The 21,915-nt window shown below is 53.8% G+C and overlaps 68 non-coding genes across 68 annotated transcripts; 22 read left to right on the top strand and 46 right to left on the bottom strand.

Annotated features, from left to right (window-relative positions):
• Positions 1-13: 13 nt before the first annotated feature.
• On the bottom strand, positions 14-86 carry Trnav-aac (transfer RNA valine (anticodon AAC)). Its single transcript has one exon. It is a non-coding gene; the product is annotated as a tRNA-Val (tRNA).
• A 158-nt stretch (positions 87-244) lies between these two features.
• On the bottom strand, positions 245-317 carry Trnav-cac (transfer RNA valine (anticodon CAC)). Its single transcript has one exon. It is a non-coding gene; the product is annotated as a tRNA-Val (tRNA).
• A 402-nt stretch (positions 318-719) lies between these two features.
• Trnap-agg (transfer RNA proline (anticodon AGG)) lies at positions 720-791 on the top strand. The gene has a single exon. It is a non-coding gene; the product is annotated as a tRNA-Pro (tRNA).
• Positions 792-985: 194 nt separating this feature from the next.
• Positions 986-1,058, bottom strand: Trnav-aac (transfer RNA valine (anticodon AAC)). The gene has a single exon. It is a non-coding gene; the product is annotated as a tRNA-Val (tRNA).
• A 158-nt stretch (positions 1,059-1,216) lies between these two features.
• Positions 1,217-1,289, bottom strand: Trnav-cac (transfer RNA valine (anticodon CAC)). Its single transcript has one exon. It is a non-coding gene; the product is annotated as a tRNA-Val (tRNA).
• Positions 1,290-1,691: 402 nt separating this feature from the next.
• Trnap-agg (transfer RNA proline (anticodon AGG)) lies at positions 1,692-1,763 on the top strand. The gene has a single exon. It is a non-coding gene; the product is annotated as a tRNA-Pro (tRNA).
• Positions 1,764-1,957: 194 nt separating this feature from the next.
• On the bottom strand, positions 1,958-2,030 carry Trnav-aac (transfer RNA valine (anticodon AAC)). The gene has a single exon. It is a non-coding gene; the product is annotated as a tRNA-Val (tRNA).
• Positions 2,031-2,188: 158 nt separating this feature from the next.
• Trnav-cac (transfer RNA valine (anticodon CAC)) lies at positions 2,189-2,261 on the bottom strand. The gene has a single exon. It is a non-coding gene; the product is annotated as a tRNA-Val (tRNA).
• A 402-nt stretch (positions 2,262-2,663) lies between these two features.
• Trnap-agg (transfer RNA proline (anticodon AGG)) lies at positions 2,664-2,735 on the top strand. The gene has a single exon. It is a non-coding gene; the product is annotated as a tRNA-Pro (tRNA).
• Positions 2,736-2,929: 194 nt separating this feature from the next.
• On the bottom strand, positions 2,930-3,002 carry Trnav-aac (transfer RNA valine (anticodon AAC)). Its single transcript has one exon. It is a non-coding gene; the product is annotated as a tRNA-Val (tRNA).
• Positions 3,003-3,160: 158 nt separating this feature from the next.
• Positions 3,161-3,233, bottom strand: Trnav-cac (transfer RNA valine (anticodon CAC)). Its single transcript has one exon. It is a non-coding gene; the product is annotated as a tRNA-Val (tRNA).
• Positions 3,234-3,635: 402 nt separating this feature from the next.
• Trnap-agg (transfer RNA proline (anticodon AGG)) lies at positions 3,636-3,707 on the top strand. The gene has a single exon. It is a non-coding gene; the product is annotated as a tRNA-Pro (tRNA).
• Positions 3,708-3,901: 194 nt separating this feature from the next.
• Trnav-aac (transfer RNA valine (anticodon AAC)) lies at positions 3,902-3,974 on the bottom strand. Its single transcript has one exon. It is a non-coding gene; the product is annotated as a tRNA-Val (tRNA).
• Positions 3,975-4,132: 158 nt separating this feature from the next.
• Trnav-cac (transfer RNA valine (anticodon CAC)) lies at positions 4,133-4,205 on the bottom strand. Its single transcript has one exon. It is a non-coding gene; the product is annotated as a tRNA-Val (tRNA).
• A 402-nt stretch (positions 4,206-4,607) lies between these two features.
• Positions 4,608-4,679, top strand: Trnap-agg (transfer RNA proline (anticodon AGG)). The gene has a single exon. It is a non-coding gene; the product is annotated as a tRNA-Pro (tRNA).
• A 194-nt stretch (positions 4,680-4,873) lies between these two features.
• Positions 4,874-4,946, bottom strand: Trnav-aac (transfer RNA valine (anticodon AAC)). The gene has a single exon. It is a non-coding gene; the product is annotated as a tRNA-Val (tRNA).
• Positions 4,947-5,104: 158 nt separating this feature from the next.
• Trnav-cac (transfer RNA valine (anticodon CAC)) lies at positions 5,105-5,177 on the bottom strand. Its single transcript has one exon. It is a non-coding gene; the product is annotated as a tRNA-Val (tRNA).
• A 402-nt stretch (positions 5,178-5,579) lies between these two features.
• Positions 5,580-5,651, top strand: Trnap-agg (transfer RNA proline (anticodon AGG)). The gene has a single exon. It is a non-coding gene; the product is annotated as a tRNA-Pro (tRNA).
• A 194-nt stretch (positions 5,652-5,845) lies between these two features.
• Trnav-aac (transfer RNA valine (anticodon AAC)) lies at positions 5,846-5,918 on the bottom strand. The gene has a single exon. It is a non-coding gene; the product is annotated as a tRNA-Val (tRNA).
• A 158-nt stretch (positions 5,919-6,076) lies between these two features.
• Positions 6,077-6,149, bottom strand: Trnav-cac (transfer RNA valine (anticodon CAC)). Its single transcript has one exon. It is a non-coding gene; the product is annotated as a tRNA-Val (tRNA).
• Positions 6,150-6,551: 402 nt separating this feature from the next.
• Positions 6,552-6,623, top strand: Trnap-agg (transfer RNA proline (anticodon AGG)). Its single transcript has one exon. It is a non-coding gene; the product is annotated as a tRNA-Pro (tRNA).
• Positions 6,624-6,817: 194 nt separating this feature from the next.
• On the bottom strand, positions 6,818-6,890 carry Trnav-aac (transfer RNA valine (anticodon AAC)). Its single transcript has one exon. It is a non-coding gene; the product is annotated as a tRNA-Val (tRNA).
• Positions 6,891-7,048: 158 nt separating this feature from the next.
• On the bottom strand, positions 7,049-7,121 carry Trnav-cac (transfer RNA valine (anticodon CAC)). The gene has a single exon. It is a non-coding gene; the product is annotated as a tRNA-Val (tRNA).
• Positions 7,122-7,523: 402 nt separating this feature from the next.
• Trnap-agg (transfer RNA proline (anticodon AGG)) lies at positions 7,524-7,595 on the top strand. The gene has a single exon. It is a non-coding gene; the product is annotated as a tRNA-Pro (tRNA).
• A 194-nt stretch (positions 7,596-7,789) lies between these two features.
• Positions 7,790-7,862, bottom strand: Trnav-aac (transfer RNA valine (anticodon AAC)). The gene has a single exon. It is a non-coding gene; the product is annotated as a tRNA-Val (tRNA).
• Positions 7,863-8,020: 158 nt separating this feature from the next.
• Positions 8,021-8,093, bottom strand: Trnav-cac (transfer RNA valine (anticodon CAC)). The gene has a single exon. It is a non-coding gene; the product is annotated as a tRNA-Val (tRNA).
• A 402-nt stretch (positions 8,094-8,495) lies between these two features.
• On the top strand, positions 8,496-8,567 carry Trnap-agg (transfer RNA proline (anticodon AGG)). The gene has a single exon. It is a non-coding gene; the product is annotated as a tRNA-Pro (tRNA).
• A 194-nt stretch (positions 8,568-8,761) lies between these two features.
• On the bottom strand, positions 8,762-8,834 carry Trnav-aac (transfer RNA valine (anticodon AAC)). Its single transcript has one exon. It is a non-coding gene; the product is annotated as a tRNA-Val (tRNA).
• A 158-nt stretch (positions 8,835-8,992) lies between these two features.
• On the bottom strand, positions 8,993-9,065 carry Trnav-cac (transfer RNA valine (anticodon CAC)). Its single transcript has one exon. It is a non-coding gene; the product is annotated as a tRNA-Val (tRNA).
• Positions 9,066-9,467: 402 nt separating this feature from the next.
• Trnap-agg (transfer RNA proline (anticodon AGG)) lies at positions 9,468-9,539 on the top strand. The gene has a single exon. It is a non-coding gene; the product is annotated as a tRNA-Pro (tRNA).
• A 194-nt stretch (positions 9,540-9,733) lies between these two features.
• On the bottom strand, positions 9,734-9,806 carry Trnav-aac (transfer RNA valine (anticodon AAC)). The gene has a single exon. It is a non-coding gene; the product is annotated as a tRNA-Val (tRNA).
• Positions 9,807-9,964: 158 nt separating this feature from the next.
• Positions 9,965-10,037, bottom strand: Trnav-cac (transfer RNA valine (anticodon CAC)). The gene has a single exon. It is a non-coding gene; the product is annotated as a tRNA-Val (tRNA).
• A 402-nt stretch (positions 10,038-10,439) lies between these two features.
• Trnap-agg (transfer RNA proline (anticodon AGG)) lies at positions 10,440-10,511 on the top strand. The gene has a single exon. It is a non-coding gene; the product is annotated as a tRNA-Pro (tRNA).
• A 194-nt stretch (positions 10,512-10,705) lies between these two features.
• Trnav-aac (transfer RNA valine (anticodon AAC)) lies at positions 10,706-10,778 on the bottom strand. The gene has a single exon. It is a non-coding gene; the product is annotated as a tRNA-Val (tRNA).
• A 158-nt stretch (positions 10,779-10,936) lies between these two features.
• Trnav-cac (transfer RNA valine (anticodon CAC)) lies at positions 10,937-11,009 on the bottom strand. The gene has a single exon. It is a non-coding gene; the product is annotated as a tRNA-Val (tRNA).
• Positions 11,010-11,411: 402 nt separating this feature from the next.
• Trnap-agg (transfer RNA proline (anticodon AGG)) lies at positions 11,412-11,483 on the top strand. The gene has a single exon. It is a non-coding gene; the product is annotated as a tRNA-Pro (tRNA).
• Positions 11,484-11,677: 194 nt separating this feature from the next.
• Trnav-aac (transfer RNA valine (anticodon AAC)) lies at positions 11,678-11,750 on the bottom strand. The gene has a single exon. It is a non-coding gene; the product is annotated as a tRNA-Val (tRNA).
• Positions 11,751-11,908: 158 nt separating this feature from the next.
• Trnav-cac (transfer RNA valine (anticodon CAC)) lies at positions 11,909-11,981 on the bottom strand. The gene has a single exon. It is a non-coding gene; the product is annotated as a tRNA-Val (tRNA).
• A 402-nt stretch (positions 11,982-12,383) lies between these two features.
• Trnap-agg (transfer RNA proline (anticodon AGG)) lies at positions 12,384-12,455 on the top strand. Its single transcript has one exon. It is a non-coding gene; the product is annotated as a tRNA-Pro (tRNA).
• Positions 12,456-12,649: 194 nt separating this feature from the next.
• On the bottom strand, positions 12,650-12,722 carry Trnav-aac (transfer RNA valine (anticodon AAC)). The gene has a single exon. It is a non-coding gene; the product is annotated as a tRNA-Val (tRNA).
• Positions 12,723-12,880: 158 nt separating this feature from the next.
• Trnav-cac (transfer RNA valine (anticodon CAC)) lies at positions 12,881-12,953 on the bottom strand. The gene has a single exon. It is a non-coding gene; the product is annotated as a tRNA-Val (tRNA).
• Positions 12,954-13,355: 402 nt separating this feature from the next.
• Trnap-agg (transfer RNA proline (anticodon AGG)) lies at positions 13,356-13,427 on the top strand. Its single transcript has one exon. It is a non-coding gene; the product is annotated as a tRNA-Pro (tRNA).
• A 194-nt stretch (positions 13,428-13,621) lies between these two features.
• Positions 13,622-13,694, bottom strand: Trnav-aac (transfer RNA valine (anticodon AAC)). The gene has a single exon. It is a non-coding gene; the product is annotated as a tRNA-Val (tRNA).
• A 158-nt stretch (positions 13,695-13,852) lies between these two features.
• On the bottom strand, positions 13,853-13,925 carry Trnav-cac (transfer RNA valine (anticodon CAC)). The gene has a single exon. It is a non-coding gene; the product is annotated as a tRNA-Val (tRNA).
• A 402-nt stretch (positions 13,926-14,327) lies between these two features.
• Positions 14,328-14,399, top strand: Trnap-agg (transfer RNA proline (anticodon AGG)). Its single transcript has one exon. It is a non-coding gene; the product is annotated as a tRNA-Pro (tRNA).
• Positions 14,400-14,593: 194 nt separating this feature from the next.
• On the bottom strand, positions 14,594-14,666 carry Trnav-aac (transfer RNA valine (anticodon AAC)). The gene has a single exon. It is a non-coding gene; the product is annotated as a tRNA-Val (tRNA).
• Positions 14,667-14,824: 158 nt separating this feature from the next.
• On the bottom strand, positions 14,825-14,897 carry Trnav-cac (transfer RNA valine (anticodon CAC)). The gene has a single exon. It is a non-coding gene; the product is annotated as a tRNA-Val (tRNA).
• A 402-nt stretch (positions 14,898-15,299) lies between these two features.
• Trnap-agg (transfer RNA proline (anticodon AGG)) lies at positions 15,300-15,371 on the top strand. The gene has a single exon. It is a non-coding gene; the product is annotated as a tRNA-Pro (tRNA).
• A 194-nt stretch (positions 15,372-15,565) lies between these two features.
• Trnav-aac (transfer RNA valine (anticodon AAC)) lies at positions 15,566-15,638 on the bottom strand. The gene has a single exon. It is a non-coding gene; the product is annotated as a tRNA-Val (tRNA).
• A 158-nt stretch (positions 15,639-15,796) lies between these two features.
• Trnav-cac (transfer RNA valine (anticodon CAC)) lies at positions 15,797-15,869 on the bottom strand. Its single transcript has one exon. It is a non-coding gene; the product is annotated as a tRNA-Val (tRNA).
• A 402-nt stretch (positions 15,870-16,271) lies between these two features.
• Trnap-agg (transfer RNA proline (anticodon AGG)) lies at positions 16,272-16,343 on the top strand. The gene has a single exon. It is a non-coding gene; the product is annotated as a tRNA-Pro (tRNA).
• Positions 16,344-16,537: 194 nt separating this feature from the next.
• On the bottom strand, positions 16,538-16,610 carry Trnav-aac (transfer RNA valine (anticodon AAC)). Its single transcript has one exon. It is a non-coding gene; the product is annotated as a tRNA-Val (tRNA).
• Positions 16,611-16,768: 158 nt separating this feature from the next.
• On the bottom strand, positions 16,769-16,841 carry Trnav-cac (transfer RNA valine (anticodon CAC)). The gene has a single exon. It is a non-coding gene; the product is annotated as a tRNA-Val (tRNA).
• A 402-nt stretch (positions 16,842-17,243) lies between these two features.
• Trnap-agg (transfer RNA proline (anticodon AGG)) lies at positions 17,244-17,315 on the top strand. Its single transcript has one exon. It is a non-coding gene; the product is annotated as a tRNA-Pro (tRNA).
• Positions 17,316-17,509: 194 nt separating this feature from the next.
• Trnav-aac (transfer RNA valine (anticodon AAC)) lies at positions 17,510-17,582 on the bottom strand. The gene has a single exon. It is a non-coding gene; the product is annotated as a tRNA-Val (tRNA).
• Positions 17,583-17,740: 158 nt separating this feature from the next.
• On the bottom strand, positions 17,741-17,813 carry Trnav-cac (transfer RNA valine (anticodon CAC)). Its single transcript has one exon. It is a non-coding gene; the product is annotated as a tRNA-Val (tRNA).
• A 402-nt stretch (positions 17,814-18,215) lies between these two features.
• Trnap-agg (transfer RNA proline (anticodon AGG)) lies at positions 18,216-18,287 on the top strand. The gene has a single exon. It is a non-coding gene; the product is annotated as a tRNA-Pro (tRNA).
• A 194-nt stretch (positions 18,288-18,481) lies between these two features.
• Positions 18,482-18,554, bottom strand: Trnav-aac (transfer RNA valine (anticodon AAC)). Its single transcript has one exon. It is a non-coding gene; the product is annotated as a tRNA-Val (tRNA).
• Positions 18,555-18,712: 158 nt separating this feature from the next.
• Positions 18,713-18,785, bottom strand: Trnav-cac (transfer RNA valine (anticodon CAC)). The gene has a single exon. It is a non-coding gene; the product is annotated as a tRNA-Val (tRNA).
• A 402-nt stretch (positions 18,786-19,187) lies between these two features.
• On the top strand, positions 19,188-19,259 carry Trnap-agg (transfer RNA proline (anticodon AGG)). The gene has a single exon. It is a non-coding gene; the product is annotated as a tRNA-Pro (tRNA).
• Positions 19,260-19,453: 194 nt separating this feature from the next.
• On the bottom strand, positions 19,454-19,526 carry Trnav-aac (transfer RNA valine (anticodon AAC)). Its single transcript has one exon. It is a non-coding gene; the product is annotated as a tRNA-Val (tRNA).
• A 158-nt stretch (positions 19,527-19,684) lies between these two features.
• On the bottom strand, positions 19,685-19,757 carry Trnav-cac (transfer RNA valine (anticodon CAC)). Its single transcript has one exon. It is a non-coding gene; the product is annotated as a tRNA-Val (tRNA).
• A 402-nt stretch (positions 19,758-20,159) lies between these two features.
• On the top strand, positions 20,160-20,231 carry Trnap-agg (transfer RNA proline (anticodon AGG)). Its single transcript has one exon. It is a non-coding gene; the product is annotated as a tRNA-Pro (tRNA).
• Positions 20,232-20,425: 194 nt separating this feature from the next.
• Positions 20,426-20,498, bottom strand: Trnav-aac (transfer RNA valine (anticodon AAC)). Its single transcript has one exon. It is a non-coding gene; the product is annotated as a tRNA-Val (tRNA).
• Positions 20,499-20,656: 158 nt separating this feature from the next.
• Trnav-cac (transfer RNA valine (anticodon CAC)) lies at positions 20,657-20,729 on the bottom strand. The gene has a single exon. It is a non-coding gene; the product is annotated as a tRNA-Val (tRNA).
• A 402-nt stretch (positions 20,730-21,131) lies between these two features.
• Trnap-agg (transfer RNA proline (anticodon AGG)) lies at positions 21,132-21,203 on the top strand. The gene has a single exon. It is a non-coding gene; the product is annotated as a tRNA-Pro (tRNA).
• Positions 21,204-21,397: 194 nt separating this feature from the next.
• On the bottom strand, positions 21,398-21,470 carry Trnav-aac (transfer RNA valine (anticodon AAC)). The gene has a single exon. It is a non-coding gene; the product is annotated as a tRNA-Val (tRNA).
• Positions 21,471-21,628: 158 nt separating this feature from the next.
• Trnav-cac (transfer RNA valine (anticodon CAC)) lies at positions 21,629-21,701 on the bottom strand. Its single transcript has one exon. It is a non-coding gene; the product is annotated as a tRNA-Val (tRNA).
• Positions 21,702-21,915: the final 214 nt, after the last annotated feature.

Consider the following 21,915-nt stretch of genomic DNA (forward strand, 5'->3'; position numbering starts at 1 on the left):
AGTGATGAAAAAGTGTTTCCGCCCGGGATCGAACCGGGGACCTTCTGCGTGTTAGGCAGACGTGATAACCGCTACACCACGGAAACTGCTTATGTGCACCCTACTTCACAGACAACTTGTAGTGATGTTGCCATCGTAACTAAAAAATTCAATAAATGTGGTACTTGCAAAACGAAGGGACATGCAGCAGATCCACACACGACGAGGCTCACTGGAGTACAATACGACATAGGCAGGAAAATACTGTTCCCGCCCGGGATCGAACCGGGGACCTTCTGCGTGTGAAGCAGACGTGATAACCGCTACACTACGGAAACGACGGACACGCTCAGTCCATCCTTGTGCACTCGAATACGCCTCAGCCTTTCTCTCGTCCGCGCATGCACACACCATAGTTCTTTTGACAGCCTGAAACCCATCGCAGCCGAGGGCTCAAGAAGTCTTCGGGGTGCTCGAGAGGGTGTCTGCCGTAGCACCCCTAACGAGATAGCGGCGTTTCGCGCAGTCGTTATTGCAAGTCACATCAGCAAAAACAATCACCTCCTTAGCAGCAGGCAGTGCGCGCCCAGCGGCAGCTCTACATGAGGGTACCAATAGCCCAGGAAGGCCGCCGAGCGCGGGAATTCGCGCCGCCTCCATCCCGCCAGCCTACACGAGACTTCCAGAGCACCCTGGAAGACATCGAGGGACTGGAGTAACTGGCATTCGCCGTGCCACAGGGCTCGTTGGTCTAGGGGTATGATTCCTGCTTAGGGTGCAGGAGGTCCCGGGTTCAAATCCCGGACGAGCCCTAGCGTTTTGTGCAAACTGATCGCACGTCAGTGGCTGAGTCAGCGCAAAAAGCTCGCCGCCAATATCAAATGAATTTCTTATTTGATGTGAGCAATTGACACTCTGATCCGACGCGTGAAGGCGGTTACGAAGGTTTCGGGTACAGATGGTAGCAGGTGCATGTTAGTAAGTCTCGCTTAAAGTGATGAAAAAGTGTTTCCGCCCGGGATCGAACCGGGGACCTTCTGCGTGTTAGGCAGACGTGATAACCGCTACACCACGGAAACTGCTTATGTGCACCTTACTTCACAGACAACTTGTAGTGATGTTGCCATCGTAACTAAAAAATTCAATAAATGTGGTACTTGCAAAACGAAGGGACATGCAGCAGATCCACACACGACGAGGCTCACTGGAGTACAATACGACATAGGCAGGAAAATACTGTTCCCGCCCGGGATCGAACCGGGGACCTTCTGCGTGTGAAGCAGACGTGATAACCGCTACACTACGGAAACGACGGACACGCTCAGTCCATCCTTGTGCACTCGAATACGCCTCAGCCTTTCTCTCGTCCGCGCATGCACACACCATAGTTCTTTTGACAGCCTGAAACCCATCGCAGCCGAGGGCTCAAGAAGTCTTCGGGGTGCTCGAGAGGGTGTCTGCCGTAGCACCCCTAACGAGATAGCGGCGTTTCGCGCAGTCGTTATTGCAAGTCACATCAGCAAAAACAATCACCTCCTTAGCAGCAGGCAGTGCGCGCCCAGCGGCAGCTCTACATGAGGGTACCAATAGCCCAGGAAGGCCGCCGAGCGCGGGAATTCGCGCCGCCTCCATCCCGCCAGCCTACACGAGACTTCCAGAGCACCCTGGAAGACATCGAGGGACTGGAGTAACTGGCATTCGCCGTGCCACAGGGCTCGTTGGTCTAGGGGTATGATTCCTGCTTAGGGTGCAGGAGGTCCCGGGTTCAAATCCCGGACGAGCCCTAGCGTTTTGTGCAAACTGATCGCACGTCAGTGGCTGAGTCAGCGCAAAAAGCTCGCCGCCAATATCAAATGAATTTCTTATTTGATGTGAGCAATTGACACTCTGATCCGACGCGTGAAGGCGGTTACGAAGGTTTCGGGTACAGATGGTAGCAGGTGCATGTTAGTAAGTCTCGCTTAAAGTGATGAAAAAGTGTTTCCGCCCGGGATCGAACCGGGGACCTTCTGCGTGTTAGGCAGACGTGATAACCGCTACACCACGGAAACTGCTTATGTGCACCTTACTTCACAGACAACTTGTAGTGATGTTGCCATCGTAACTAAAAAATTCAATAAATGTGGTACTTGCAAAACGAAGGGACATGCAGCAGATCCACACACGACGAGGCTCACTGGAGTACAATACGACATAGGCAGGAAAATACTGTTCCCGCCCGGGATCGAACCGGGGACCTTCTGCGTGTGAAGCAGACGTGATAACCGCTACACTACGGAAACGACGGACACGCTCAGTCCATCCTTGTGCACTCGAATACGCCTCAGCCTTTCTCTCGTCCGCGCATGCACACACCATAGTTCTTTTGACAGCCTGAAACCCATCGCAGCCGAGGGCTCAAGAAGTCTTCGGGGTGCTCGAGAGGGTGTCTGCCGTAGCACCCCTAACGAGATAGCGGCGTTTCGCGCAGTCGTTATTGCAAGTCACATCAGCAAAAACAATCACCTCCTTAGCAGCAGGCAGTGCGCGCCCAGCGGCAGCTCTACATGAGGGTACCAATAGCCCAGGAAGGCCGCCGAGCGCGGGAATTCGCGCCGCCTCCATCCCGCCAGCCTACACGAGACTTCCAGAGCACCCTGGAAGACATCGAGGGACTGGAGTAACTGGCATTCGCCGTGCCACAGGGCTCGTTGGTCTAGGGGTATGATTCCTGCTTAGGGTGCAGGAGGTCCCGGGTTCAAATCCCGGACGAGCCCTAGCGTTTTGTGCAAACTGATCGCACGTCAGTGGCTGAGTCAGCGCAAAAAGCTCGCCGCCAATATCAAATGAATTTCTTATTTGATGTGAGCAATTGACACTCTGATCCGACGCGTGAAGGCGGTTACGAAGGTTTCGGGTACAGATGGTAGCAGATGCATGTTAGTAAGTCTCGCTTAAAGTGATGAAAAAGTGTTTCCGCCCGGGATCGAACCGGGGACCTTCTGCGTGTTAGGCAGACGTGATAACCGCTACACCACGGAAACTGCTTATGTGCACCCTACTTCACAGACAACTTGTAGTGATGTTGCCATCGTAACTAAAAAATTCAATAAATGTGGTACTTGCAAAACGAAGGGACATGCAGCAGATCCACACACGACGAGGCTCACTGGAGTACAATACGACATAGGCAGGAAAATACTGTTCCCGCCCGGGATCGAACCGGGGACCTTCTGCGTGTGAAGCAGACGTGATAACCGCTACACTACGGAAACGACGGACACGCTCAGTCCATCCTTGTGCACTCGAATACGCCTCAGCCTTTCTCTCGTCCGCGCATGCACACACCATAGTTCTTTTGACAGCCTGAAACCCATCGCAGCCGAGGGCTCAAGAAGTCTTCGGGGTGCTCGAGAGGGTGTCTGCCGTAGCACCCCTAACGAGATAGCGGCGTTTCGCGCAGTCGTTATTGCAAGTCACATCAGCAAAAACAATCACCTCCTTAGCAGCAGGCAGTGCGCGCCCAGCGGCAGCTCTACATGAGGGTACCAATAGCCCAGGAAGGCCGCCGAGCGCGGGAATTCGCGCCGCCTCCATCCCGCCAGCCTACACGAGACTTCCAGAGCACCCTGGAAGACATCGAGGGACTGGAGTAACTGGCATTCGCCGTGCCACAGGGCTCGTTGGTCTAGGGGTATGATTCCTGCTTAGGGTGCAGGAGGTCCCGGGTTCAAATCCCGGACGAGCCCTAGCGTTTTGTGCAAACTGATCGCACGTCAGTGGCTGAGTCAGCGCAAAAAGCTCGCCGCCAATATCAAATGAATTTCTTATTTGATGTGAGCAATTGACACTCTGATCCGACGCGTGAAGGCGGTTACGAAGGTTTCGGGTACAGATGGTAGCAGATGCATGTTAGTAAGTCTCGCTTAAAGTGATGAAAAAGTGTTTCCGCCCGGGATCGAACCGGGGACCTTCTGCGTGTTAGGCAGACGTGATAACCGCTACACCACGGAAACTGCTTATGTGCACCCTACTTCACAGACAACTTATAGTGATGTTGCCATCGTAACTAAAAAATTCAATAAATGTGGTACTTGCAAAACGAAGGGACATGCAGCAGATCCACACACGACGAGGCTCACTGGAGTACAATACGACATAGGCAGGAAAATACTGTTCCCGCCCGGGATCGAACCGGGGACCTTCTGCGTGTGAAGCAGACGTGATAACCGCTACACTACGGAAACGACGGACACGCTCAGTCCATCCTTGTGCACTCGAATACGCCTCAGCCTTTCTCTCGTCCGCGCATGCACACACCATAGTTCTTTTGACAGCCTGAAACCCATCGCAGCCGAGGGCTCAAGAAGTCTTCGGGGTGCTCGAGAGGGTGTCTGCCGTAGCACCCCTAACGAGATAGCGGCGTTTCGCGCAGTCGTTATTGCAAGTCACATCAGCAAAAACAATCACCTCCTTAGCAGCAGGCAGTGCGCGCCCAGCGGCAGCTCTACATGAGGGTACCAATAGCCCAGGAAGGCCGCCGAGCGCGGGAATTCGCGCCGCCTCCATCCCGCCAGCCTACACGAGACTTCCAGAGCACCCTGGAAGACATCGAGGGACTGGAGTAACTGGCATTCGCCGTGCCACAGGGCTCGTTGGTCTAGGGGTATGATTCCTGCTTAGGGTGCAGGAGGTCCCGGGTTCAAATCCCGGACGAGCCCTAGCGTTTTGTGCAAACTGATCGCACGTCAGTGGCTGAGTCAGCGCAAAAAGCTCGCCGCCAATATCAAATGAATTTCTTATTTGATGTGAGCAATTGACACTCTGATCCGACGCGTGAAGGCGGTTACGAAGGTTTCGGGTACAGATGGTAGCAGGTGCATGTTAGTAAGTCTCGCTTAAAGTGATGAAAAAGTGTTTCCGCCCGGGATCGAACCGGGGACCTTCTGCGTGTTAGGCAGACGTGATAACCGCTACACCACGGAAACTGCTTATGTGCACCTTACTTCACAGACAACTTGTAGTGATGTTGCCATCGTAACTAAAAAATTCAATAAATGTGGTACTTGCAAAACGAAGGGACATGCAGCAGATCCACACACGACGAGGCTCACTGGAGTACAATACGACATAGGCAGGAAAATACTGTTCCCGCCCGGGATCGAACCGGGGACCTTCTGCGTGTGAAGCAGACGTGATAACCGCTACACTACGGAAACGACGGACACGCTCAGTCCATCCTTGTGCACTCGAATACGCCTCAGCCTTTCTCTCGTCCGCGCATGCACACACCATAGTTCTTTTGACAGCCTGAAACCCATCGCAGCCGAGGGCTCAAGAAGTCTTCGGGGTGCTCGAGAGGGTGTCTGCCGTAGCACCCCTAACGAGATAGCGGCGTTTCGCGCAGTCGTTATTGCAAGTCACATCAGCAAAAACAATCACCTCCTTAGCAGCAGGCAGTGCGCGCCCAGCGGCAGCTCTACATGAGGGTACCAATAGCCCAGGAAGGCCGCCGAGCGCGGGAATTCGCGCCGCCTCCATCCCGCCAGCCTACACGAGACTTCCAGAGCACCCTGGAAGACATCGAGGGACTGGAGTAACTGGCATTCGCCGTGCCACAGGGCTCGTTGGTCTAGGGGTATGATTCCTGCTTAGGGTGCAGGAGGTCCCGGGTTCAAATCCCGGACGAGCCCTAGCGTTTTGTGCAAACTGATCGCACGTCAGTGGCTGAGTCAGCGCAAAAAGCTCGCCGCCAATATCAAATGAATTTCTTATTTGATGTGAGCAATTGACACTCTGATCCGACGCGTGAAGGCGGTTACGAAGGTTTCGGGTACAGATGGTAGCAGATGCATGTTAGTAAGTCTCGCTTAAAGTGATGAAAAAGTGTTTCCGCCCGGGATCGAACCGGGGACCTTCTGCGTGTTAGGCAGACGTGATAACCGCTACACCACGGAAACTGCTTATGTGCACCCTACTTCACAGACAACTTGTAGTGATGTTGCCATCGTAACTAAAAAATTCAATAAATGTGGTACTTGCAAAACGAAGGGACATGCAGCAGATCCACACACGACGAGGCTCACTGGAGTACAATACGACATAGGCAGGAAAATACTGTTCCCGCCCGGGATCGAACCGGGGACCTTCTGCGTGTGAAGCAGACGTGATAACCGCTACACTACGGAAACGACGGACACGCTCAGTCCATCCTTGTGCACTCGAATACGCCTCAGCCTTTCTCTCGTCCGCGCATGCACACACCATAGTTCTTTTGACAGCCTGAAACCCATCGCAGCCGAGGGCTCAAGAAGTCTTCGGGGTGCTCGAGAGGGTGTCTGCCGTAGCACCCCTAACGAGATAGCGGCGTTTCGCGCAGTCGTTATTGCAAGTCACATCAGCAAAAACAATCACCTCCTTAGCAGCAGGCAGTGCGCGCCCAGCGGCAGCTCTACATGAGGGTACCAATAGCCCAGGAAGGCCGCCGAGCGCGGGAATTCGCGCCGCCTCCATCCCGCCAGCCTACACGAGACTTCCAGAGCACCCTGGAAGACATCGAGGGACTGGAGTAACTGGCATTCGCCGTGCCACAGGGCTCGTTGGTCTAGGGGTATGATTCCTGCTTAGGGTGCAGGAGGTCCCGGGTTCAAATCCCGGACGAGCCCTAGCGTTTTGTGCAAACTGATCGCACGTCAGTGGCTGAGTCAGCGCAAAAAGCTCGCCGCCAATATCAAATGAATTTCTTATTTGATGTGAGCAATTGACACTCTGATCCGACGCGTGAAGGCGGTTACGAAGGTTTCGGGTACAGATGGTAGCAGATGCATGTTAGTAAGTCTCGCTTAAAGTGATGAAAAAGTGTTTCCGCCCGGGATCGAACCGGGTACCTTCTGCGTGTTAGGCAGACGTGATAACCGCTACACCACGGAAACTGCTTATGTGCACCCTACTTCACAGACAACTTATAGTGATGTTGCCATCGTAACTAAAAAATTCAATAAATGTGGTACTTGCAAAACGAAGGGACATGCAGCAGATCCACACACGACGAGGCTCACTGGAGTACAATACGACATAGGCAGGAAAATACTGTTCCCGCCCGGGATCGAACCGGGGACCTTCTGCGTGTGAAGCAGACGTGATAACCGCTACACTACGGAAACGACGGACACGCTCAGTCCATCCTTGTGCACTCGAATACGCCTCAGCCTTTCTCTCGTCCGCGCATGCACACACCATAGTTCTTTTGACAGCCTGAAACCCATCGCAGCCGAGGGCTCAAGAAGTCTTCGGGGTGCTCGAGAGGGTGTCTGCCGTAGCACCCCTAACGAGATAGCGGCGTTTCGCGCAGTCGTTATTGCAAGTCACATCAGCAAAAACAATCACCTCCTTAGCAGCAGGCAGTGCGCGCCCAGCGGCAGCTCTACATGAGGGTACCAATAGCCCAGGAAGGCCGCCGAGCGCGGGAATTCGCGCCGCCTCCATCCCGCCAGCCTACACGAGACTTCCAGAGCACCCTGGAAGACATCGAGGGACTGGAGTAACTGGCATTCGCCGTGCCACAGGGCTCGTTGGTCTAGGGGTATGATTCCTGCTTAGGGTGCAGGAGGTCCCGGGTTCAAATCCCGGACGAGCCCTAGCGTTTTGTGCAAACTGATCGCACGTCAGTGGCTGAGTCAGCGCAAAAAGCTCGCCGCCAATATCAAATGAATTTCTTATTTGATGTGAGCAATTGACACTCTGATCCGACGCGTGAAGGCGGTTACGAAGGTTTCGGGTACAGATGGTAGCAGGTGCATGTTAGTAAGTCTCGCTTAAAGTGATGAAAAAGTGTTTCCGCCCGGGATCGAACCGGGGACCTTCTGCGTGTTAGGCAGACGTGATAACCGCTACACCACGGAAACTGCTTATGTGCACCTTACTTCACAGACAACTTGTAGTGATGTTGCCATCGTAACTAAAAAATTCAATAAATGTGGTACTTGCAAAACGAAGGGACATGCAGCAGATCCACACACGACGAGGCTCACTGGAGTACAATACGACATAGGCAGGAAAATACTGTTCCCGCCCGGGATCGAACCGGGGACCTTCTGCGTGTGAAGCAGACGTGATAACCGCTACACTACGGAAACGACGGACACGCTCAGTCCATCCTTGTGCACTCGAATACGCCTCAGCCTTTCTCTCGTCCGCGCATGCACACACCATAGTTCTTTTGACAGCCTGAAACCCATCGCAGCCGAGGGCTCAAGAAGTCTTCGGGGTGCTCGAGAGGGTGTCTGCCGTAGCACCCCTAACGAGATAGCGGCGTTTCGCGCAGTCGTTATTGCAAGTCACATCAGCAAAAACAATCACCTCCTTAGCAGCAGGCAGTGCGCGCCCAGCGGCAGCTCTACATGAGGGTACCAATAGCCCAGGAAGGCCGCCGAGCGCGGGAATTCGCGCCGCCTCCATCCCGCCAGCCTACACGAGACTTCCAGAGCACCCTGGAAGACATCGAGGGACTGGAGTAACTGGCATTCGCCGTGCCACAGGGCTCGTTGGTCTAGGGGTATGATTCCTGCTTAGGGTGCAGGAGGTCCCGGGTTCAAATCCCGGACGAGCCCTAGCGTTTTGTGCAAACTGATCGCACGTCAGTGGCTGAGTCAGCGCAAAAAGCTCGCCGCCAATATCAAATGAATTTCTTATTTGATGTGAGCAATTGACACTCTGATCCGACGCGTGAAGGCGGTTACGAAGGTTTCGGGTACAGATGGTAGCAGATGCATGTTAGTAAGTCTCGCTTAAAGTGATGAAAAAGTGTTTCCGCCCGGGATCGAACCGGGGACCTTCTGCGTGTTAGGCAGACGTGATAACCGCTACACCACGGAAACTGCTTATGTGCACCCTACTTCACAGACAACTTGTAGTGATGTTGCCATCGTAACTAAAAAATTCAATAAATGTGGTACTTGCAAAACGAAGGGACATGCAGCAGATCCACACACGACGAGGCTCACTGGAGTACAATACGACATAGGCAGGAAAATACTGTTCCCGCCCGGGATCGAACCGGGGACCTTCTGCGTGTGAAGCAGACGTGATAACCGCTACACTACGGAAACGACGGACACGCTCAGTCCATCCTTGTGCACTCGAATACGCCTCAGCCTTTCTCTCGTCCGCGCATGCACACACCATAGTTCTTTTGACAGCCTGAAACCCATCGCAGCCGAGGGCTCAAGAAGTCTTCGGGGTGCTCGAGAGGGTGTCTGCCGTAGCACCCCTAACGAGATAGCGGCGTTTCGCGCAGTCGTTATTGCAAGTCACATCAGCAAAAACAATCACCTCCTTAGCAGCAGGCAGTGCGCGCCCAGCGGCAGCTCTACATGAGGGTACCAATAGCCCAGGAAGGCCGCCGAGCGCGGGAATTCGCGCCGCCTCCATCCCGCCAGCCTACACGAGACTTCCAGAGCACCCTGGAAGACATCGAGGGACTGGAGTAACTGGCATTCGCCGTGCCACAGGGCTCGTTGGTCTAGGGGTATGATTCCTGCTTAGGGTGCAGGAGGTCCCGGGTTCAAATCCCGGACGAGCCCTAGCGTTTTGTGCAAACTGATCGCACGTCAGTGGCTGAGTCAGCGCAAAAAGCTCGCCGCCAATATCAAATGAATTTCTTATTTGATGTGAGCAATTGACACTCTGATCCGACGCGTGAAGGCGGTTACGAAGGTTTCGGGTACAGATGGTAGCAGGTGCATGTTAGTAAGTCTCGCTTAAAGTGATGAAAAAGTGTTTCCGCCCGGGATCGAACCGGGGACCTTCTGCGTGTTAGGCAGACGTGATAACCGCTACACCACGGAAACTGCTTATGTGCACCTTACTTCACAGACAACTTGTAGTGATGTTGCCATCGTAACTAAAAAATTCAATAAATGTGGTACTTGCAAAACGAAGGGACATGCAGCAGATCCACACACGACGAGGCTCACTGGAGTACAATACGACATAGGCAGGAAAATACTGTTCCCGCCCGGGATCGAACCGGGGACCTTCTGCGTGTGAAGCAGACGTGATAACCGCTACACTACGGAAACGACGGACACGCTCAGTCCATCCTTGTGCACTCGAATACGCCTCAGCCTTTCTCTCGTCCGCGCATGCACACACCATAGTTCTTTTGACAGCCTGAAACCCATCGCAGCCGAGGGCTCAAGAAGTCTTCGGGGTGCTCGAGAGGGTGTCTGCCGTAGCACCCCTAACGAGATAGCGGCGTTTCGCGCAGTCGTTATTGCAAGTCACATCAGCAAAAACAATCACCTCCTTAGCAGCAGGCAGTGCGCGCCCAGCGGCAGCTCTACATGAGGGTACCAATAGCCCAGGAAGGCCGCCGAGCGCGGGAATTCGCGCCGCCTCCATCCCGCCAGCCTACACGAGACTTCCAGAGCACCCTGGAAGACATCGAGGGACTGGAGTAACTGGCATTCGCCGTGCCACAGGGCTCGTTGGTCTAGGGGTATGATTCCTGCTTAGGGTGCAGGAGGTCCCGGGTTCAAATCCCGGACGAGCCCTAGCGTTTTGTGCAAACTGATCGCACGTCAGTGGCTGAGTCAGCGCAAAAAGCTCGCCGCCAATATCAAATGAATTTCTTATTTGATGTGAGCAATTGACACTCTGATCCGACGCGTGAAGGCGGTTACGAAGGTTTCGGGTACAGATGGTAGCAGATGCATGTTAGTAAGTCTCGCTTAAAGTGATGAAAAAGTGTTTCCGCCCGGGATCGAACCGGGGACCTTCTGCGTGTTAGGCAGACGTGATAACCGCTACACCACGGAAACTGCTTATGTGCACCCTACTTCACAGACAACTTGTAGTGATGTTGCCATCGTAACTAAAAAATTCAATAAATGTGGTACTTGCAAAACGAAGGGACATGCAGCAGATCCACACACGACGAGGCTCACTGGAGTACAATACGACATAGGCAGGAAAATACTGTTCCCGCCCGGGATCGAACCGGGGACCTTCTGCGTGTGAAGCAGACGTGATAACCGCTACACTACGGAAACGACGGACACGCTCAGTCCATCCTTGTGCACTCGAATACGCCTCAGCCTTTCTCTCGTCCGCGCATGCACACACCATAGTTCTTTTGACAGCCTGAAACCCATCGCAGCCGAGGGCTCAAGAAGTCTTCGGGGTGCTCGAGAGGGTGTCTGCCGTAGCACCCCTAACGAGATAGCGGCGTTTCGCGCAGTCGTTATTGCAAGTCACATCAGCAAAAACAATCACCTCCTTAGCAGCAGGCAGTGCGCGCCCAGCGGCAGCTCTACATGAGGGTACCAATAGCCCAGGAAGGCCGCCGAGCGCGGGAATTCGCGCCGCCTCCATCCCGCCAGCCTACACGAGACTTCCAGAGCACCCTGGAAGACATCGAGGGACTGGAGTAACTGGCATTCGCCGTGCCACAGGGCTCGTTGGTCTAGGGGTATGATTCCTGCTTAGGGTGCAGGAGGTCCCGGGTTCAAATCCCGGACGAGCCCTAGCGTTTTGTGCAAACTGATCGCACGTCAGTGGCTGAGTCAGCGCAAAAAGCTCGCCGCCAATATCAAATGAATTTCTTATTTGATGTGAGCAATTGACACTCTGATCCGACGCGTGAAGGCGGTTACGAAGGTTTCGGGTACAGATGGTAGCAGATGCATGTTAGTAAGTCTCGCTTAAAGTGATGAAAAAGTGTTTCCGCCCGGGATCGAACCGGGGACCTTCTGCGTGTTAGGCAGACGTGATAACCGCTACACCACGGAAACTGCTTATGTGCACCCTACTTCACAGACAACTTGTAGTGATGTTGCCATCGTAACTAAAAAATTCAATAAATGTGGTACTTGCAAAACGAAGGGACATGCAGCAGATCCACACACGACGAGGCTCACTGGAGTACAATACGACATAGGCAGGAAAATACTGTTCCCGCCCGGGATCGAACCGGGGACCTTCTGCGTGTGAAGCAGACGTGATAACCGCTACACTACGGAAACGACGGACACGCTCAGTCCATCCTTGTGCACTCGAATACGCCTCAGCCTTTCTCTCGTCCGCGCATGCACACACCATAGTTCTTTTGACAGCCTGAAACCCATCGCAGCCGAGGGCTCAAGAAGTCTTCGGGGTGCTCGAGAGGGTGTCTGCCGTAGCACCCCTAACGAGATAGCGGCGTTTCGCGCAGTCGTTATTGCAAGTCACATCAGCAAAAACAATCACCTCCTTAGCAGCAGGCAGTGCGCGCCCAGCGGCAGCTCTACATGAGGGTACCAATAGCCCAGGAAGGCCGCCGAGCGCGGGAATTCGCGCCGCCTCCATCCCGCCAGCCTACACGAGACTTCCAGAGCACCCTGGAAGACATCGAGGGACTGGAGTAACTGGCATTCGCCGTGCCACAGGGCTCGTTGGTCTAGGGGTATGATTCCTGCTTAGGGTGCAGGAGGTCCCGGGTTCAAATCCCGGACGAGCCCTAGCGTTTTGTGCAAACTGATCGCACGTCAGTGGCTGAGTCAGCGCAAAAAGCTCGCCGCCAATATCAAATGAATTTCTTATTTGATGTGAGCAATTGACACTCTGATCCGACGCGTGAAGGCGGTTACGAAGGTTTCGGGTACAGATGGTAGCAGATGCATGTTAGTAAGTCTCGCTTAAAGTGATGAAAAAGTGTTTCCGCCCGGGATCGAACCGGGGACCTTCTGCGTGTTAGGCAGACGTGATAACCGCTACACCACGGAAACTGCTTATGTGCACCTTACTTCACAGACAACTTGTAGTGATGTTGCCATCGTAACTAAAAAATTCAATAAATGTGGTACTTGCAAAACGAAGGGACATGCAGCAGATCCACACACGACGAGGCTCACTGGAGTACAATACGACATAGGCAGGAAAATACTGTTCCCGCCCGGGATCGAACCGGGGACCTTCTGCGTGTGAAGCAGACGTGATAACCGCTACACTACGGAAACGACGGACACGCTCAGTCCATCCTTGTGCACTCGAATACGCCTCAGCCTTTCTCTCGTCCGCGCATGCACACACCATAGTTCTTTTGACAGCCTGAAACCCATCGCAGCCGAGGGCTCAAGAAGTCTTCGGGGTGCTCGAGAGGGTGTCTGCCGTAGCACCCCTAACGAGATAGCGGCGTTTCGCGCAGTCGTTATTGCAAGTCACATCAGCAAAAACAATCACCTCCTTAGCAGCAGGCAGTGCGCGCCCAGCGGCAGCTCTACATGAGGGTACCAATAGCCCAGGAAGGCCGCCGAGCGCGGGAATTCGCGCCGCCTCCATCCCGCCAGCCTACACGAGACTTCCAGAGCACCCTGGAAGACATCGAGGGACTGGAGTAACTGGCATTCGCCGTGCCACAGGGCTCGTTGGTCTAGGGGTATGATTCCTGCTTAGGGTGCAGGAGGTCCCGGGTTCAAATCCCGGACGAGCCCTAGCGTTTTGTGCAAACTGATCGCACGTCAGTGGCTGAGTCAGCGCAAAAAGCTCGCCGCCAATATCAAATGAATTTCTTATTTGATGTGAGCAATTGACACTCTGATCCGACGCGTGAAGGCGGTTACGAAGGTTTCGGGTACAGATGGTAGCAGATGCATGTTAGTAAGTCTCGCTTAAAGTGATGAAAAAGTGTTTCCGCCCGGGATCGAACCGGGGACCTTCTGCGTGTTAGGCAGACGTGATAACCGCTACACCACGGAAACTGCTTATGTGCACCCTACTTCACAGACAACTTGTAGTGATGTTGCCATCGTAACTAAAAAATTCAATAAATGTGGTACTTGCAAAACGAAGGGACATGCAGCAGATCCACACACGACGAGGCTCACTGGAGTACAATACGACATAGGCAGGAAAATACTGTTCCCGCCCGGGATCGAACCGGGGACCTTCTGCGTGTGAAGCAGACGTGATAACCGCTACACTACGGAAACGACGGACACGCTCAGTCCATCCTTGTGCACTCGAATACGCCTCAGCCTTTCTCTCGTCCGCGCATGCACACACCATAGTTCTTTTGACAGCCTGAAACCCATCGCAGCCGAGGGCTCAAGAAGTCTTCGGGGTGCTCGAGAGGGTGTCTGCCGTAGCACCCCTAACGAGATAGCGGCGTTTCGCGCAGTCGTTATTGCAAGTCACATCAGCAAAAACAATCACCTCCTTAGCAGCAGGCAGTGCGCGCCCAGCGGCAGCTCTACATGAGGGTACCAATAGCCCAGGAAGGCCGCCGAGCGCGGGAATTCGCGCCGCCTCCATCCCGCCAGCCTACACGAGACTTCCAGAGCACCCTGGAAGACATCGAGGGACTGGAGTAACTGGCATTCGCCGTGCCACAGGGCTCGTTGGTCTAGGGGTATGATTCCTGCTTAGGGTGCAGGAGGTCCCGGGTTCAAATCCCGGACGAGCCCTAGCGTTTTGTGCAAACTGATCGCACGTCAGTGGCTGAGTCAGCGCAAAAAGCTCGCCGCCAATATCAAATGAATTTCTTATTTGATGTGAGCAATTGACACTCTGATCCGACGCGTGAAGGCGGTTACGAAGGTTTCGGGTACAGATGGTAGCAGGTGCATGTTAGTAAGTCTCGCTTAAAGTGATGAAAAAGTGTTTCCGCCCGGGATCGAACCGGGGACCTTCTGCGTGTTAGGCAGACGTGATAACCGCTACACCACGGAAACTGCTTATGTGCACCTTACTTCACAGACAACTTGTAGTGATGTTGCCATCGTAACTAAAAAATTCAATAAATGTGGTACTTGCAAAACGAAGGGACATGCAGCAGATCCACACACGACGAGGCTCACTGGAGTACAATACGACATAGGCAGGAAAATACTGTTCCCGCCCGGGATCGAACCGGGGACCTTCTGCGTGTGAAGCAGACGTGATAACCGCTACACTACGGAAACGACGGACACGCTCAGTCCATCCTTGTGCACTCGAATACGCCTCAGCCTTTCTCTCGTCCGCGCATGCACACACCATAGTTCTTTTGACAGCCTGAAACCCATCGCAGCCGAGGGCTCAAGAAGTCTTCGGGGTGCTCGAGAGGGTGTCTGCCGTAGCACCCCTAACGAGATAGCGGCGTTTCGCGCAGTCGTTATTGCAAGTCACATCAGCAAAAACAATCACCTCCTTAGCAGCAGGCAGTGCGCGCCCAGCGGCAGCTCTACATGAGGGTACCAATAGCCCAGGAAGGCCGCCGAGCGCGGGAATTCGCGCCGCCTCCATCCCGCCAGCCTACACGAGACTTCCAGAGCACCCTGGAAGACATCGAGGGACTGGAGTAACTGGCATTCGCCGTGCCACAGGGCTCGTTGGTCTAGGGGTATGATTCCTGCTTAGGGTGCAGGAGGTCCCGGGTTCAAATCCCGGACGAGCCCTAGCGTTTTGTGCAAACTGATCGCACGTCAGTGGCTGAGTCAGCGCAAAAAGCTCGCCGCCAATATCAAATGAATTTCTTATTTGATGTGAGCAATTGACACTCTGATCCGACGCGTGAAGGCGGTTACGAAGGTTTCGGGTACAGATGGTAGCAGATGCATGTTAGTAAGTCTCGCTTAAAGTGATGAAAAAGTGTTTCCGCCCGGGATCGAACCGGGGACCTTCTGCGTGTTAGGCAGACGTGATAACCGCTACACCACGGAAACTGCTTATGTGCACCCTACTTCACAGACAACTTGTAGTGATGTTGCCATCGTAACTAAAAAATTCAATAAATGTGGTACTTGCAAAACGAAGGGACATGCAGCAGATCCACACACGACGAGGCTCACTGGAGTACAATACGACATAGGCAGGAAAATACTGTTCCCGCCCGGGATCGAACCGGGGACCTTCTGCGTGTGAAGCAGACGTGATAACCGCTACACTACGGAAACGACGGACACGCTCAGTCCATCCTTGTGCACTCGAATACGCCTCAGCCTTTCTCTCGTCCGCGCATGCACACACCATAGTTCTTTTGACAGCCTGAAACCCATCGCAGCCGAGGGCTCAAGAAGTCTTCGGGGTGCTCGAGAGGGTGTCTGCCGTAGCACCCCTAACGAGATAGCGGCGTTTCGCGCAGTCGTTATTGCAAGTCACATCAGCAAAAACAATCACCTCCTTAGCAGCAGGCAGTGCGCGCCCAGCGGCAGCTCTACATGAGGGTACCAATAGCCCAGGAAGGCCGCCGAGCGCGGGAATTCGCGCCGCCTCCATCCCGCCAGCCTACACGAGACTTCCAGAGCACCCTGGAAGACATCGAGGGACTGGAGTAACTGGCATTCGCCGTGCCACAGGGCTCGTTGGTCTAGGGGTATGATTCCTGCTTAGGGTGCAGGAGGTCCCGGGTTCAAATCCCGGACGAGCCCTAGCGTTTTGTGCAAACTGATCGCACGTCAGTGGCTGAGTCAGCGCAAAAAGCTCGCCGCCAATATCAAATGAATTTCTTATTTGATGTGAGCAATTGACACTCTGATCCGACGCGTGAAGGCGGTTACGAAGGTTTCGGGTACAGATGGTAGCAGATGCATGTTAGTAAGTCTCGCTTAAAGTGATGAAAAAGTGTTTCCGCCCGGGATCGAACCGGGGACCTTCTGCGTGTTAGGCAGACGTGATAACCGCTACACCACGGAAACTGCTTATGTGCACCCTACTTCACAGACAACTTGTAGTGATGTTGCCATCGTAACTAAAAAATTCAATAAATGTGGTACTTGCAAAACGAAGGGACATGCAGCAGATCCACACACGACGAGGCTCACTGGAGTACAATACGACATAGGCAGGAAAATACTGTTCCCGCCCGGGATCGAACCGGGGACCTTCTGCGTGTGAAGCAGACGTGATAACCGCTACACTACGGAAACGACGGACACGCTCAGTCCATCCTTGTGCACTCGAATACGCCTCAGCCTTTCTCTCGTCCGCGCATGCACACACCATAGTTCTTTTGACAGCCTGAAACCCATCGCAGCCGAGGGCTCAAGAAGTCTTCGGGGTGCTCGAGAGGGTGTCTGCCGTAGCACCCCTAACGAGATAGCGGCGTTTCGCGCAGTCGTTATTGCAAGTCACATCAGCAAAAACAATCACCTCCTTAGCAGCAGGCAGTGCGCGCCCAGCGGCAGCTCTACATGAGGGTACCAATAGCCCAGGAAGGCCGCCGAGCGCGGGAATTCGCGCCGCCTCCATCCCGCCAGCCTACACGAGACTTCCAGAGCACCCTGGAAGACATCGAGGGACTGGAGTAACTGGCATTCGCCGTGCCACAGGGCTCGTTGGTCTAGGGGTATGATTCCTGCTTAGGGTGCAGGAGGTCCCGGGTTCAAATCCCGGACGAGCCCTAGCGTTTTGTGCAAACTGATCGCACGTCAGTGGCTGAGTCAGCGCAAAAAGCTCGCCGCCAATATCAAATGAATTTCTTATTTGATGTGAGCAATTGACACTCTGATCCGACGCGTGAAGGCGGTTACGAAGGTTTCGGGTACAGATGGTAGCAGATGCATGTTAGTAAGTCTCGCTTAAAGTGATGAAAAAGTGTTTCCGCCCGGGATCGAACCGGGGACCTTCTGCGTGTTAGGCAGACGTGATAACCGCTACACCACGGAAACTGCTTATGTGCACCTTACTTCACAGACAACTTGTAGTGATGTTGCCATCGTAACTAAAAAATTCAATAAATGTGGTACTTGCAAAACGAAGGGACATGCAGCAGATCCACACACGACGAGGCTCACTGGAGTACAATACGACATAGGCAGGAAAATACTGTTCCCGCCCGGGATCGAACCGGGGACCTTCTGCGTGTGAAGCAGACGTGATAACCGCTACACTACGGAAACGACGGACACGCTCAGTCCATCCTTGTGCACTCGAATACGCCTCAGCCTTTCTCTCGTCCGCGCATGCACACACCATAGTTCTTTTGACAGCCTGAAACCCATCGCAGCCGAGGGCTCAAGAAGTCTTCGGGGTGCTCGAGAGGGTGTCTGCCGTAGCACCCCTAACGAGATAGCGGCGTTTCGCGCAGTCGTTATTGCAAGTCACATCAGCAAAAACAATCACCTCCTTAGCAGCAGGCAGTGCGCGCCCAGCGGCAGCTCTACATGAGGGTACCAATAGCCCAGGAAGGCCGCCGAGCGCGGGAATTCGCGCCGCCTCCATCCCGCCAGCCTACACGAGACTTCCAGAGCACCCTGGAAGACATCGAGGGACTGGAGTAACTGGCATTCGCCGTGCCACAGGGCTCGTTGGTCTAGGGGTATGATTCCTGCTTAGGGTGCAGGAGGTCCCGGGTTCAAATCCCGGACGAGCCCTAGCGTTTTGTGCAAACTGATCGCACGTCAGTGGCTGAGTCAGCGCAAAAAGCTCGCCGCCAATATCAAATGAATTTCTTATTTGATGTGAGCAATTGACACTCTGATCCGACGCGTGAAGGCGGTTACGAAGGTTTCGGGTACAGATGGTAGCAGATGCATGTTAGTAAGTCTCGCTTAAAGTGATGAAAAAGTGTTTCCGCCCGGGATCGAACCGGGGACCTTCTGCGTGTTAGGCAGACGTGATAACCGCTACACCACGGAAACTGCTTATGTGCACCCTACTTCACAGACAACTTGTAGTGATGTTGCCATCGTAACTAAAAAATTCAATAAATGTGGTACTTGCAAAACGAAGGGACATGCAGCAGATCCACACACGACGAGGCTCACTGGAGTACAATACGACATAGGCAGGAAAATACTGTTCCCGCCCGGGATCGAACCGGGGACCTTCTGCGTGTGAAGCAGACGTGATAACCGCTACACTACGGAAACGACGGACACGCTCAGTCCATCCTTGTGCACTCGAATACGCCTCAGCCTTTCTCTCGTCCGCGCATGCACACACCATAGTTCTTTTGACAGCCTGAAACCCATCGCAGCCGAGGGCTCAAGAAGTCTTCGGGGTGCTCGAGAGGGTGTCTGCCGTAGCACCCCTAACGAGATAGCGGCGTTTCGCGCAGTCGTTATTGCAAGTCACATCAGCAAAAACAATCACCTCCTTAGCAGCAGGCAGTGCGCGCCCAGCGGCAGCTCTACATGAGGGTACCAATAGCCCAGGAAGGCCGCCGAGCGCGGGAATTCGCGCCGCCTCCATCCCGCCAGCCTACACGAGACTTCCAGAGCACCCTGGAAGACATCGAGGGACTGGAGTAACTGGCATTCGCCGTGCCACAGGGCTCGTTGGTCTAGGGGTATGATTCCTGCTTAGGGTGCAGGAGGTCCCGGGTTCAAATCCCGGACGAGCCCTAGCGTTTTGTGCAAACTGATCGCACGTCAGTGGCTGAGTCAGCGCAAAAAGCTCGCCGCCAATATCAAATGAATTTCTTATTTGATGTGAGCAATTGACACTCTGATCCGACGCGTGAAGGCGGTTACGAAGGTTTCGGGTACAGATGGTAGCAGATGCATGTTAGTAAGTCTCGCTTAAAGTGATGAAAAAGTGTTTCCGCCCGGGATCGAACCGGGGACCTTCTGCGTGTTAGGCAGACGTGATAACCGCTACACCACGGAAACTGCTTATGTGCACCCTACTTCACAGACAACTTGTAGTGATGTTGCCATCGTAACTAAAAAATTCAATAAATGTGGTACTTGCAAAACGAAGGGACATGCAGCAGATCCACACACGACGAGGCTCACTGGAGTACAATACGACATAGGCAGGAAAATACTGTTCCCGCCCGGGATCGAACCGGGGACCTTCTGCGTGTGAAGCAGACGTGATAACCGCTACACTACGGAAACGACGGACACGCTCAGTCCATCCTTGTGCACTCGAATACGCCTCAGCCTTTCTCTCGTCCGCGCATGCACACACCATAGTTCTTTTGACAGCCTGAAACCCATCGCAGCCGAGGGCTCAAGAAGTCTTCGGGGTGCTCGAGAGGGTGTCTGCCGTAGCACCCCTAACGAGATAGCGGCGTTTCGCGCAGTCGTTATTGCAAGTCACATCAGCAAAAACAATCACCTCCTTAGCAGCAGGCAGTGCGCGCCCAGCGGCAGCTCTACATGAGGGTACCAATAGCCCAGGAAGGCCGCCGAGCGCGGGAATTCGCGCCGCCTCCATCCCGCCAGCCTACACGAGACTTCCAGAGCACCCTGGAAGACATCGAGGGACTGGAGTAACTGGCATTCGCCGTGCCACAGGGCTCGTTGGTCTAGGGGTATGATTCCTGCTTAGGGTGCAGGAGGTCCCGGGTTCAAATCCCGGACGAGCCCTAGCGTTTTGTGCAAACTGATCGCACGTCAGTGGCTGAGTCAGCGCAAAAAGCTCGCCGCCAATATCAAATGAATTTCTTATTTGATGTGAGCAATTGACACTCTGATCCGACGCGTGAAGGCGGTTACGAAGGTTTCGGGTACAGATGGTAGCAGATGCATGTTAGTAAGTCTCGCTTAAAGTGATGAAAAAGTGTTTCCGCCCGGGATCGAACCGGGGACCTTCTGCGTGTTAGGCAGACGTGATAACCGCTACACCACGGAAACTGCTTATGTGCACCTTACTTCACAGACAACTTGTAGTGATGTTGCCATCGTAACTAAAAAATTCAATAAATGTGGTACTTGCAAAACGAAGGGACATGCAGCAGATCCACACACGACGAGGCTCACTGGAGTACAATACGACATAGGCAGGAAAATACTGTTCCCGCCCGGGATCGAACCGGGGACCTTCTGCGTGTGAAGCAGACGTGATAACCGCTACACTACGGAAACGACGGACACGCTCAGTCCATCCTTGTGCACTCGAATACGCCTCAGCCTTTCTCTCGTCCGCGCATGCACACACCATAGTTCTTTTGACAGCCTGAAACCCATCGCAGCCGAGGGCTCAAGAAGTCTTCGGGGTGCTCGAGAGGGTGTCTGCCGTAGCACCCCTAACGAGATAGCGGCGTTTCGCGCAGTCGTTATTGCAAGTCACATCAGCAAAAACAATCACCTCCTTAGCAGCAGGCAGTGCGCGCCCAGCGGCAGCTCTACATGAGGGTACCAATAGCCCAGGAAGGCCGCCGAGCGCGGGAATTCGCGCCGCCTCCATCCCGCCAGCCTACACGAGACTTCCAGAGCACCCTGGAAGACATCGAGGGACTGGAGTAACTGGCATTCGCCGTGCCACAGGGCTCGTTGGTCTAGGGGTATGATTCCTGCTTAGGGTGCAGGAGGTCCCGGGTTCAAATCCCGGACGAGCCCTAGCGTTTTGTGCAAACTGATCGCACGTCAGTGGCTGAGTCAGCGCAAAAAGCTCGCCGCCAATATCAAATGAATTTCTTATTTGATGTGAGCAATTGACACTCTGATCCGACGCGTGAAGGCGGTTACGAAGGTTTCGGGTACAGATGGTAGCAGATGCATGTTAGTAAGTCTCGCTTAAAGTGATGAAAAAGTGTTTCCGCCCGGGATCGAACCGGGGACCTTCTGCGTGTTAGGCAGACGTGATAACCGCTACACCACGGAAACTGCTTATGTGCACCTTACTTCACAGACAACTTGTAGTGATGTTGCCATCGTAACTAAAAAATTCAATAAATGTGGTACTTGCAAAACGAAGGGACATGCAGCAGATCCACACACGACGAGGCTCACTGGAGTACAATACGACATAGGCAGGAAAATACTGTTCCCGCCCGGGATCGAACCGGGGACCTTCTGCGTGTGAAGCAGACGTGATAACCGCTACACTACGGAAACGACGGACACGCTCAGTCCATCCTTGTGCACTCGAATACGCCTCAGCCTTTCTCTCGTCCGCGCATGCACACACCATAGTTCTTTTGACAGCCTGAAACCCATCGCAGCCGAGGGCTCAAGAAGTCTTCGGGGTGCTCGAGAGGGTGTCTGCCGTAGCACCCCTAACGAGATAGCGGCGTTTCGCGCAGTCGTTATTGCAAGTCACATCAGCAAA

Source organism: Schistocerca cancellata, unplaced genomic scaffold (genome assembly GCF_023864275.1).
Source record: "Schistocerca cancellata isolate TAMUIC-IGC-003103 unplaced genomic scaffold, iqSchCanc2.1 HiC_scaffold_626, whole genome shotgun sequence".
In the NCBI taxonomy this organism is placed as follows: Eukaryota; Metazoa; Arthropoda; class Insecta; order Orthoptera; family Acrididae; genus Schistocerca; species Schistocerca cancellata.